At 37.9% G+C, this 12644-nt stretch overlaps 1 long non-coding RNA gene across 1 annotated transcript; it reads left to right on the top strand.

The window, feature by feature from the left end:
• Positions 1-799: 799 nt before the first annotated feature.
• Positions 800-3518, top strand: LOC130454266 (uncharacterized). Its single transcript, XR_008911925.1, has 2 exons — positions 800-912; positions 2493-3518. It is a non-coding gene; the product is annotated as an uncharacterized LOC130454266 (long non-coding RNA).
• Positions 3519-12644: the final 9126 nt, after the last annotated feature.

Here is a 12644-nt window from a genome sequence, read left to right as displayed (position 1 = left end):
AAGAGGCTCCATACAAAGCTGGCATCACTCTTAGTTCCCCAGATTTGTGGCATTCTGCTTGTCCGTCATCAGTCCCAGCATTGATCTCGGTCCATGCTGGGACTGATGACGGACAAGCAGAATTGATGAATTCAGAAAAAAATGAATTGATCAGATATTAGAAACGTGCCCCCATCCAGCTCTAGTAAAAGAATTAAAGAGCTACTCATCTGTTGTCCACCTCATAGCCTATAACATCTCCCTATTTCTTGAGTGGTCTTGTAGGCATATTTAATGGAAAGGAGGGCAGAAAATGGAGCAATGGGCTAGCCATTCCCTCCCAAAGTCAGAAGATGTATTGTCTGTCTGGGGTTTAGGGTAGGGGACACTTGGATTTCATGGGTGTGGGTAGCTGCCAGTGAAGACACTGCCTCTCCCAGCAAAGATCTACAGTGCTATGCCACTTGCAGACTTAGAGAGTTGTCTAAGGCACAGATAAAGTGATATGCCCAGGATCAAATGGATAGCACAGATCAAAGGCAAGATTAGAACCCAGGTCATTCTGACTCCAAGTTCACTCTTCTCTCCATTATGCTCTGTTGTCTCGTGCTTTATAATATGAATTCTTATTTCTTTTCTCCCTTTCTTTCTTCCTCCTTCTTCTCTTCCTCATTCTTCTCTCCCTTCCTCCTCCTTCTCCTTCTTCTCTCTCTGAAAATATTTAACTCACTGTTGATGATTACAGCTTGATTTCTACAACATATTTATGGAGTTTGCTTCTAATTAATTCTTCCTCTACTAGTTCAGTATGGCTTAGAAAGGATCCAGGCTTGCTAAGAGCTGTTTAGATCCTGGCAATTTCTAACCACCTGGAAAGACTTCTAAGATGAATGATGGTGACAGACCACATGGGCATCTTTTGAGAACCAGACAGTGACCTCCAAGGTGGCATTTGGGGACATGACCCTTCTTAGGGACTTTCTACCAAGTTGTTAAGAGGATACAATGTGTGTGCATGGTGTGTGTGTGGGGGGGTGCGGTTATCTTTTACAAGAAATTACAGATGTTTGCGGGGCTGAAGTTATTTATACTTTACAAAATCCCTTCCTGCCAAATCCCCTTGAGGAGGCTCTGTATGTTTGTGTGTATTTCAGTAATTTATCCCAGGGTGTCTAGGCATTTCCATGGCTATGAAGGTAAGGCACGCCTTTGTTCTGTTTGTTTAAAGAGATGGCAGAATTGAAGTGAAGGTCAAGGATATAGGAGTCATCCAAGGTTGAGCTCAGGACCATGCATTTGTCCGGTATTCAACATGTGCAAAATGATACTGATGAGGAGGACATACATGTAAATAGCAAAGCCAAGAACAGAAGGCTATTCTCTTCCAACTTGTGCTTTCCTACAGATAGGTGTCTTGAATGCCACCATTCTCTCTGGGGAGATGGAGGAGGAGGCAAAAATCACCAAAGTATAGCCAGTATTCACTCAGTGTGTGTGTGTGTGTGTGTGTGTGTGTGTGTGTGTGTGTTTAAAAGAGGTGGGGAGGGGGTGGGGGGAGGGGCAGTCAGAGAGAGAGAGACAGAGAGAGAGGGAGGGAGGGAGAGAGAGAGAGAGAGAGAGGGATAGAGAAAGAGAGAGAGAGAGAGAGAGAGAGAGAGAGAGAGAGAGAGAGAGAGAGAGAGAGAGAGAGAGAAGGGAGGGGAGAGGGAGAGGGGGGAGAGAGAAAGAAAGGGAGAGAGGGGGAAAGAGAGAGGTAGAAAGGGAGGGAGAGAGCACAGAGAGAGAGGGAGGGAGGGAGGAAGAGGGTAAAGAGGGAGAGAGAGAGAGAGGGAGGGAGGGAGAGACATAGGGGGTACGGAGGGAGAGAGAGGGGGAGAGGGGAAAGAGAGAGGTAGAAAGGGAGGGAGGGAGAGAGTGGGGAGAGAGAGGGGGAGGGATTAAGAAAGAGGGGAAAGAGGGGGAGGGAGAGAGGGAGGGAGGGAAAAGAAAAAGAGAAACAGACAGAAATGCAGACTGAAATGGTTCTCACTTTTTGCTATTTCATACTTATAAACTTTGATCATTCAATACTACTTAATAAACACCTCTACTTGACTTCTTGACCTAATTCAAGAAGTATTTAATAAATGCCTACCATGTGCTAGGCACTGGGATTTCCAAGAAAAAAAAATAAGCATTTCTACTGGTGAACAGGATATGAACATATGAAATTAAATATAATGAAATACCAAGGAACAATAATAACACATTTATAGTATATATAATAAATATTATATAATATATAAATAATATTTATATAATACATTCATATTTATAATTTTAATACACATTATATTACTTGAACCTCACAACATCCCAAAGTTAGACTCTATTATTTTCCTCATTTTACAAATGAGTAAACAAAATCTGAGAGGATCTAAGGGACTTTGGCCAGAGTCACATTGTCAGAGACAGGATCTGAACTTAGATCTTCTTGATGCCAAGCCTATTGCTCTATCTGTTATATCCCCTAGGTGCCACAGAACAATTATAATGAATATGAGATGACTAGAGAGAACCAGGAAGGACATCATGCAGAAGAGGTTACCAGAGCTGTATCATGTATCATGGAGGAAGCTAGGAATTCTACGGGGTAGCAATAAGAAGGAAGTATGTTGCAGATGGGGCAGACCACTTTCACAAAGAGAACAGAGATGGGAGACAGAATGTGGATGGAGAAGCTAGAACAGTTTGGAAGAAAGAGTGCATGAAGAGGATTAATATAAAATTAGGCAAGCAATTAGGGCAGCTAAGTGGTGCAACCTGGACTTGTTCAAATCTGGCCTCATACTTACTAGTTGTGTGACCCTGGGAAAGTCACTTAAACCTGTTTGCCTCAGTTTCCTCATCTGTAAAATGAACTGGAAAAAGAATGGCAAACTACTACAGTATCTTTGCCAAGAAAACTTCAAATGGGGTCATGAAGACTTGAATACACCAGAAAGGACTGAATAGCAACAGCAATGTTGTGCAAAAGGAACCAGAGTGGGAAGGGCTTTAAATACAGGTCAAAGGATTTTTTTTTGTTTTATCCCAAAGGCAATATTGAGTTATTGAAAATATTTCTGTAGTGAGGGATGACTTGACCAGATCTATGCACTTTGGAAATATCATGAAAGATGGATTATAAAGAAGAAAAAAGAGATAAGGAGACTAAAACTCCTACCCCATTCACTTGAGAATTCCTAGTGAAGATTCTAATTTAAAGGTAACAGTTGTATATTGAACACCTATCTTCCGAAAAACATTGAATGAGATCAAAGATATCCAAACAAAAGAGTGGTACCCATTCAGCTGGCTTTACAATGATCCCAATTAAAAAATCATCTTGCATTTATTTTGCCAAAATTTACATTTATGTATATGTATACACATCTCCCCTGATTAAACGTATGCTTCTTAAGTTTATTCATTGTTTCATTTTTGTCCTTGTATTTCCAGTGCCAGGCACAGAGCTTGGCATATGTTAGACACTTAATAAAGCTTGATTGATAAACTGATTGATTAAAATGATGCCTTGCCTATATTGTGTATGATTTCTTATTCCATTTTCCATGGAGACAGCTATAAATTCAACTCAACTCAACTCCCTGGGTGCAAAGCATGAGGTTGGTGGGGATGTAGAGATGGAGCATTTTTGCTTGCTTATGAGGTTGGGGATTATTACCAGAGACTTCAGGGGATTAGGGAAGTCTCCTATCAGTGTGGACCAGCCCTTCTTTGTAGCTTGCACTGGCAGAGAATTCCCTGGGATTCTGAGGACTAGTATTAAGTGATTGGCCAGGATCATGTGGAGAGGAAGCATGGGAAGATGAACTTGAACTAAAGTCGTCCTTACTTAGATACTGACCCTCTACATCACCTCAAGCTAATTCACTGTCCCTGGGCATCTAAGGATGACAAGGAAACAAGACAAAGTGGTGTCTACCCTCAAGAAGTTTACATTCCTGCGAGGGAACCTAATGAATATACAAATAAACCCAATATAAGGTTATTGAAGTACAGAAAGAGCATTACCAATGGATGGGGATGAAGGAAGACTTCATGGAGAAGACAGTAACTAAACTGAACTTTGCTATGTAAAACCAAATTGGGGGGAGGGGGGCATGGGTGGTTCAATGGTCTGAGAGCTAGACCCAGAGATGGGAGGTCCTGGGTTCAAATTTGACCTCAGACACATCCTAGCTGTGTGACCCCGGGCACGTCACTTGACCCCCATTGCTTAGCCCTTACAACTCTTCTGCCTTGGAACCAATACAAAGCACTGATTCCAAGACAGAAGGTAAGGGTTTTTTAAAAATTACTTCCATGAGACTGAAAATAGCAGGAAACTATGTAATCGTTAGTTAATGATCAATAATAATCCAATCAATGGATACTTTTTATGGGAAGGCTTGGGTCATGTTGTTTAATAATAAAAACTCACATTATATAGCATTTTATAGCTTAGAAAACACTTGTGTACTAAAACCCAGCAGGAGAAGTTATACAGGATCTATCATACTTGCTTTACTGATGAGAATTAGAAAACATAAAAGACTTTTTCCCACAGCCTCCCAACTAGAAATTCACAGAGCCAGCATTGGTACTGGAGTCTCCTTACTGTGATGAGTGCCTTCCCCATACTGTGATACCTTGCAGGGTAGGTGCTTAAGGTAAAGAAATACGCATTTAGTACCGCGTCCTCCTTAAGCAGCATCACCTAACAGTGACAAGTGGACCCTTTGAAATTGGCTGCCTAAATGTGGAGGAACACTGCCGAATGGGCTCTCAGAGTTTGTTTGGGAAGTGAATGGTATACCTGAAGTGTAAGCCTATTTCTTGGTCCCTTACCACAAATTCCCTCTGAAAGAAAGTTCTTAAGGTTAAGAACTTGGGTGATGAAGTTGAAATCAATGTCTTTATCAAATAAAAGCTGATTCACAAATAGCACAAGATACATCTTGTGCTATTTGTGAATCAGCTTTTATTCTAAAGCTGAATAGGACATGGACATCAATAAGTACAATTATGCCCAATAAAATACAAAATAATATCATGAGAGATAATGATAGCAAATATCTTCATAGCACCCTGATGTTTACATTAATGTTTGCAAAACATCCTACCTATTTTATCTCATCTAGAACTTACAATAATCCTGAAAGGTCAAGATTACTGGTATCCTTGTTTTACAAATTAGGAAACTGAGATTGAGAGACTAAACCAACTTTGCCCAGCTTCATAAAACTAGGAAGCGTTAAAGACAGGATTTAAACTTGGGTCTTCTTTATTTCAAGCCCAGTGTTCTGTCCATTATCCCACTTACCTGCCTTACAACAATAATTCATGTGTGAAAACAATTAGAAAGAATCTAGAATGTTCTAATGTAGGAAAAGACTCTCAAGAGTGCTTTGGAGGAAGTGAAAACTTACAAGGAGTCACTAATAGAGGAGCATAGCTGTACTTTTGACACTATAGATAACTTTCTCTTCCCTGATTCTCTTTTCTCTCCAGGTTCTCAGGATACTTTTCTTTTTTGGTTCTTCTCCTACCTTTCTGTCCTACCTTTCTGACTACTCCTTCTTAGCCACTTTTGCTAGACTCTCATTCTTCTAAGCATAGATGTCTCATAGGACCTTCTTATTTTCTTCCTCTATGCTATTTCATTTGGTGATCTCACCAGTAACCAAGGAATTATTTATCACTTCTATATGATGATTTTCAAATCTACTTATCTTACCCAAAACTTCTCCACTGACTACTAATCTCATATCTCCAACTTCTTTTCAGATATCTCTAATTGGATGCTCAGTATATATCTTGAAATTAACATATCCAAAATTGAATTCATCTTTCCCCCTAAACTTTTGCACTCTTATTTCTTCCCTATTACCACATAGAGGGATAACACCACCCTCTCAGTCCCTCAGGTCCATGAACTGGCTGTCATCTTTGATTCCTCACAATCTTTGTCCCCATATCCAGTCTGTGGGAAAACCTGATCATTTTTACCTTTGCAAAACCTCTCAAATATATCTTTCCTCTGACATTACCACCTTTCTAGTAGCCTTCAGCACTTTGTGGATAGATTATTTCAATAGCCTTCTGCTGGGACTGTTCCCTCACTGATCCATTCTGAAACACATGTCCAATTCTCTCTCTCTCTCTCTCTCTCTCTCTCTCTCTCTCTCTCTCTCTCTCTCTCTCTCTCTCTCTCTCTCTCTCTCACACACACACACACACACACACACACACACACACACATTCATATGTATTCACTAACTAAACTCCAGTGATTCCCTGTTGCTTCTAGGATCAAATATAAAATACTCTTTTCAGTTTTCAAAGCCTTTATTACATAGTCACCTCCTATCTTTCTAATTTTACACCTTACTCCCTACCTCGGACTAGTGATCTTAGCCTCCTAGTTATTAAACAAACATTCTATCTCTCAGATCTAGGCATTTTCTCTATCTGTCTTCCATGCCTGAAATGCTCTGCTTCATCCTTTCAGCATCTCATTTCTTTTTTATAAAGTAGAACAGAAAAATGTGATTGTATGGACAGTGAATTTCTATAGCATACTTTTTTGAATGGATGTTACAAATTTAACATACCTTTCAAAGTTATCCCATTCATCAGTGCCTCCTTCTCAATTTACTCATTTCCCGGAATTACTTCAAATTTTAACTAAAATCAAAGTGGAGTCAAGAAGGCAGCCTAGAAGGAGCAGAAGTTCAGACCACTAAATACTCTTCCTTACCAATCACAAACTGAATGCTCCTAGGGGACTGAAAATAAAACCTAACAACAAGACAGAACCAAGGAACCCTCCTGCTGGACTCAATTCAAAAGGTACACCCCCCCAAAGCCAGAATCTGAGAACACTCCAGTTAAAGGGGAAGACAGAAGGAAGGTCCCAGGACCCATCTCCCCTCCCACCTAGAGCACTGAGCCTCCAGCAGCAGCGGGAACCTCTGAGCAACAAAGGTGCTGGTCTGGAGGGTGTACCTTGCAGGCAGGACTGTGCCAAGCTCAGAGTGTCGAACTCAGATGGCAGGGAAGGAGCTAGAGAGGGAGCATAGCGCTGGTGGCCTGGCCAGAGCTGTGTAGATACTCCATATTGGCTCCAGCCTTCCAGGAGGTTTTGGCCTCAGAGCACACCCAGCCCAACCAACCTAAACTTAATCCCATCAAAAGTCTTCAGAACTCAGGGAAGCCCAGGCTCCACACCCCTCCCTCATTGACTGTTGGACTTTAATCCAATCAAAAGCCTCCAGAGGACAGGGAAGCTCAAACCCCAACAACCCTCCCCAACAGACTGCACCGAGATATCTTCTGTCAAAGCTCCAAGAGAGGAGACTGACAGAAGCCTCCAAAAAAAAAATGAGAGGAGCAAGAGCATAGACAAATATGGGAACCAAAGAAGGGATGAATATGAGCAAACAACAGAAGAAGAAAAAAGAAATTACAATAGACAGATTCTATATAGCGAACGGAACAGAGAGGGAGGGATCAGCAAACAATAAATCAGAAATCTCACCGAATTGGATACAGGCTTGGGAAGAACTCAAAATGCATTTCAAAACACAATTAAGAGAGACTGAAGACAATTGGGAAAAGAACTTAAAAACTAAGATAAGTCATCTGGACACAGAGACAATTGAACTAAAATGAGAAAATAGTGTCTCAAAAGCCAAAATCAACCAGCTGGCAAATGAGGCAAAGGAGATGAAAGATGAGGCAAAGGAGATGAAAGATGAGGTAAAGAGGATGAAAGTTGACCTCCAAAGAAAATCAGACCAGAAAGAGAAGGATGACCAAAAAGCCAGGGATGAAATCCAGTCTTTAAGAACCAGAATACAACTAGAATTAAGTGACCTCACAAGGCAGCAGGACACTATAAAACAAAACCAAAAGAACAAAAAAATTGAGGAAAATATGAAGCATCTCATTCACAAAAGAGATGATATATAAAATTGTTCGAGAAGAGACAATTTAAGAATAATTGGTCAACCAGAAGACCATGACAAAAGAAAAAACCTGGACATAATATTACAGGAAATTATTCAAGAAAACTGCCCTGATATTCTAGAACAAGAGGGAAAAGTGGAGATTGAAAGAATCCACAGATCACCTCCTGTACTTAATCCCCAACTGACAATACCCAGGAATGTTATAGCCAAATTCAAGAACTATCAGGCCAAAGAAAAGATATTACAAGCTGCCAAGAAGAAGTCATTCAGATACCATGGAACCACAGTGAGGATAATACAGAATCTGCCTGCATCCACGTTGAAGGACCGAAAGGCATGGAATATGATATTCTGGAAAGCAAGGGAACTAGGTCTACAACCAAGAAACAACTACACCAGCAATACTGAGTATATTCTTACAAGGGAAAGTATGGTCATTCAACAAAATGGAAGAATTCCAAGAATTTGTAAAGAAAAGACCAGACCTGAACAGAAAAGTCGATGCCCAAGCTCAGAACTCAAGGGAATCATCAAAAGGTAATTTTTAAAAAAGGGAAAAAAGAAAAAACAAAACAAAACAAACAAATAAAAAACACTTTTTAAAGAGACTAAATAAGTTAAAATGTTATGTATCCCTATAAGAAAAGAGGTCATTGGTAACTCTTAAAAACTGTTGCTATCACCTGGGCAGCTAGAAGAATTACACTTGGAGGAAACAGTGACAAACTGTATAGGATGAAAGGACAAAAAATAAATAGGCCTATAGATATATGCATGCATAAATACATATACATGTATGTGTATATATATATATATATATATACAACTTGAGCTAAAAAAAAGAGGTTAATACTAAAAGAAATGGGAGAAGAAACAAATGGGGGTAAATTTATATGTCACAAAAAAGCTCATGGTGGGAGGGGGGAGAACATAAATACATTGGAAGGGTAAACAGGTTGGAGATAGGAAAAACTCAACTCTTACGTGCTTTGAAATTGGCCCAAAGAGGGAAGAACAATCCAATCTATTGGGGCATAGAATAAATGGAAAATATCTAATCAATGAATTCATGAACAAGGTAAAGAGATGGAATTAAAAGACGTTGTTTTTATTCATATCTACACAGGTAAAAAAAGATGACAGAGGAGATTATTTTTTATATGTATTCCAAATGCCTTTGGGGAAATTAAAAATAAAAAAGCACTATGAGACTGGATAGAATGGCATGCCTCAAGAGATGTGGATCTCAGATACTGCCTATAATTTCTATTATTTTTCTACACTTTAATGGATCCAAGCTTGTTATCATTTGTATATTTCCTCCATTTTTCAGTCACAGTATTTCCAGATCTCTCTATTTTATGAAATTCTTATTAATCTTCTATATTAATTTTATTTTTATTCTGAATGTAACATGCCAAAAAAGAACATATCTTTAAATAAGGCAGAACAGAAAAATGTGATTGTTTGGACAATAAATATCTATACTTAACCTTTTTAAAATGATGTTATAAGTTCAATATATTACTTTCAAAGCTATCCCCCTCATCAGTGTTTCATTCTCAATTTCTTTTTGTTCTCTTTTCTGCTTTTTCTTATAAATATTTCAATGGCTCTCTTTTCTTTTGTGGAGTAACACTGTCAGTAGTTCTGCTTAAGCTCCCAAATATTATTCCATTTAAAAAATGTAAAAAATAAATGATTAAGAAAAAATAATAAATACATTCACCAAATTCAAAAAATAGGAATCTTGTTCTGCACTTTGAATCTAAAACCTTTCTGGCAGTAGGTAAGTAGCTTAATTCAAAATTGGTCCTCTGGCATTGGGCTTGATAATGCATTGATAGAAGGTCTTAAGTCTTTCAAAAGTGTTTTTATTTACAGTGTTAAATATTTGCTTTCCTAGTTTTGCTTACTTCATTGTAAATCAGTTTGTATAAGTCTTGCAAGGTTTCTCTGAAACTATCCTTTTCCCCATTCTTACATGACAGGAATTGGACCTATAATTTTGCTGGTATAGAGAACTTCCAGGAGAGGAAATATCTTCTAGAAATACAGATCAGGACCTTCTCTGCTACTTTTATGAATTTGCTTAGAGAGCATTGAGAACTTAAATTACATGGTCAAAACAAGTCAGAAGTAAAACCTGAATTATATCTTCCTGGCTCTTAGATTAGCTTACTACTGCCCCATGCTTCTTCTCTCATCATGTTTTTGTGATTCAATAATATTCCATGACATTCAGAAACCAGATTTTTTTTCACCATTCTCCAATTGGTGGGTACCCTTTTTATTTCCATTTATTTGTTACAACAGAAAGTTTGACAATATTTTTCATATGTGGTCAACTTTCTTCTTTCTCTTCTTTCCTTAGGCTGTGAGTCTTATAGTAGCATTGTTGGGTCAAAATGTACACATATATCAGGTTGTTTTTTTTTTTAGTACAGTTCTAAATTGCTTTGCAGAATTAATGAGACAATTAATATCTTTACCAATAGTACATTAGTGTTCTTGTCTTCCTACAACCTTTTTAATGGTGATCATTTTCCTATTTTGGTCATTTTTGGTGATATCATAGGCGTTAGAACCTCTGACTTGATTTCATTTGAATTTCTCCAATTATTAGGAATTTGGAACATTTGGGGGAAGCATATGTTGCTGAGATAAGTTGATAAGTTAATCAATCTCATCAAATGTTTTTTACCATTTATCTTTTGTGGAATAGCTCTTACACTTATACATCTGATTCAGTTATTTATATATATGTGTGTGTGTTTGTGTGTGTGTGCGTGTGTGTATGTGTGTACCTATCTTGGCTATGAGAGAAACTACCTAAATTTAGGGTGTCGTAGAAGTCCTCATGCAGCCTTAAAGCCCAAAACTGTATAAAGGTTCTTGGCATACTATTTATCAATCTAATGATCTATCTCTCTACATATATGTTTATATATTTATATATAAAAACATATATATACATATACCATGCATGCATGCATACCACATATAAGTGTATGTGTATATGTATGTATGTTGTGCAGATGGAAAATTTGCAACACCTGAGCTACATTGCCAGCATCCTTTTAAGTTATGTCCTCATTTTACACAAGGATGCTTGGGAGATAAATTTGGCAAAGCTCTTTTTTCAGAGCTTGTGCTTTTGGTAAAGTGCTGCAGGTGTGAGTCTCTGGCTCTCTTTGCTCTGCTCACTTGACTGAAAGAACCTTTTCTCTTTTCCCTTTCTCTGATTATTAAAAATTCTATAGATTTTTAAATCCTTGGAGTATTTATTCATTTGTAATCCTATAGTGCTTATATATATGCATGTTATGTATGTATGGTATGTACCATATATTTTAATATTATATACATAATATATAATAAATAAATATAAAATATTTATATGTATTTGTTTTATTTTATATTTATGCATATTTTATATGTTATATATTAATTTCATGTTAATATTTAATATATGATAATATAATACATAATTATATTTAAATATAAATAAGTGTATTTTTATATACATATAGGTGTACATGGGTTAAAGGCAGAATCTGGATTTAACTGGGATATTATATGTATGTGCACATACTTTCATGAAGGTATACATTATACACATATATGCACGCATTATAAGTATGGATCTACATATATGCATTATGGATATGGATATACATTTGAACATCACATCATATATGTACAGACATAGGCATTCTACACACACACACACACACACATGTGAAAGGGAAGGGGAGGAGAGAGGAGATGATTCAAATGGTTCTTTTCTGTGACTCTCAAATAGACTCAACACGCTTGGCCAAGACTAATTCTCAAAGAAAGATACCAATCCCCTTTGGATCTCCATCCCTACTTCAACACTGTGACAGCTCATAGACTTGCCAATTCCACATAGGCAGGGAGACCTTCGTGGGATAAAAACAGATCCAACACACAGTCAATCTGATCCATCAAGTCAGCTATCTTAAAGCCAGTGTCCCAGAATGCTGTTGAGCATCTTTAAAAGCCTGATGATGGGACTGTTGGATATCTAGAGACTTCCAGAAATCTCAAATTCCTCCTGTCCTGCAGTCAAACAGATTTAATATGGATTTCAACTTGCCCTAGTAAATTTTCAATAGACAAAATATTTTATCAAATTTTAAATGAGATATTTTATCAAACTTGTATCTTAGGTATGATTAAAAAAAAAAGTGGTTAATACTGGCTGGCTTTTATTAAAGGAGAAAGAAGAATGAAAAAACATTTTAGAAACATATACTTTGGACTTATTTTTCCCCTGAATATGACAAGTTATCCCTGGGAAGTTTTTTTTTTAAATGACAAGAAATAGCTTCCAGTTATTTTTCCCAATGCACTACAATATAATGGGATTTCTATCTGCTTCTGTCATCAATGTGGTTATCCCCCCCCCCTCGATGTAGATTGTGCCCCATCTATGCCTTCTCATCCCTTGTGGTTCTTGTCCATGCCTTCCTTTGGTCTCCAGTCTAGGGCACTCACCCCACAGACTGATGACTCTCCTACAGGTATTAATATTTTAATGTGACCTGTGCAGCACCCAGGCACCCTATCCCTTTTATTCTGGAGCCTTGACCCCTTTCTTTGCCCATCATATTTTTCTTAGATTATTTTCTATAGGATGAT

This window comes from Monodelphis domestica, chromosome 5 (genome assembly GCF_027887165.1).
Source record: "Monodelphis domestica isolate mMonDom1 chromosome 5, mMonDom1.pri, whole genome shotgun sequence".
Taxonomy (NCBI): domain Eukaryota; kingdom Metazoa; phylum Chordata; class Mammalia; order Didelphimorphia; family Didelphidae; genus Monodelphis; species Monodelphis domestica.
The sequence above is the reverse complement of the archived record's forward strand: the minus strand, read 5'-3'. Positions and strand labels throughout refer to the sequence as shown.